This window comes from Perca fluviatilis, chromosome 2 (genome assembly GCF_010015445.1).
Source record: "Perca fluviatilis chromosome 2, GENO_Pfluv_1.0, whole genome shotgun sequence".
In the NCBI taxonomy this organism is placed as follows: domain Eukaryota; kingdom Metazoa; phylum Chordata; class Actinopteri; order Perciformes; family Percidae; genus Perca; species Perca fluviatilis.
Genome location: NC_053113.1, coordinates 43,758,174 through 43,759,042, shown reverse-complemented (window position 1 = coordinate 43,759,042; position 869 = coordinate 43,758,174).

Sequence of the window (869 nt, the reverse complement as noted above, 5' to 3'; positions counted from 1 at the left end):
AAATAGAATTAATTAGCTGATGTCTCTGACCATAGTGCACTATATCTAACAGTTCAACTAGAAGGTAGGATCACGAATCACGAGGGGGTTAAATGCCAGGCTTGATAAATAACAATCAGCTGTATAATAAATTAAATCAGATATAAAGAGAATATTTGAAGATTAATGACAACGGAGAGGTGGATCCATCTTAGGTAGGACTCACTGAAGGCAGTGACTTCGCGACAGGTGGAGATTGCATAGCACCAACGTCAAATAAAAAGGAGAAGTCTTGGAATATAATAACCTTGTATTAGACTATCTAATGTGGAGCAGCAACAACATAAAAATAACATTGATCCACAACTTTTAGTGCAAATACAACAATTAAAGAATCAGATTAATGATCTATTAGAACAAGATGTTGAGAAGAAAGCTTGTTTTTACAACCAGACATATTACGAATCAGGCCGCTTGCAATTACTTGCTAACGTAAACAAGAAGCGGATAGTACCATACATAATGCGGGACCCAGAAACAAATCAACTAAAATATCATGCCTGTAGAAATAGAAGACATTTTCCTATACTACTACAAAAACTATATACCAAAACCTCCAGTACTAAAGTAGAATCTTAACGATCTGGATCTACCTTATGGCAAAACAAAAATGATTGTATCATTAGCAGATTTTTTTTCACTGGAAGAGATAAATAGCAATAGCCAACTTAAAATCAAGTAAAACTTCAGGTAGTGATGTGTTTTCCAGTGGTATAGAACCTTTAAAGAAGAGCTAGTTCCCGTCCTGCTGAAAGCATTTAATGGGATTAAAAGGAGAAGGTAAACTCCCCCACATCATGGAAGAGAGGCACTTATTACAGTACTCCCAA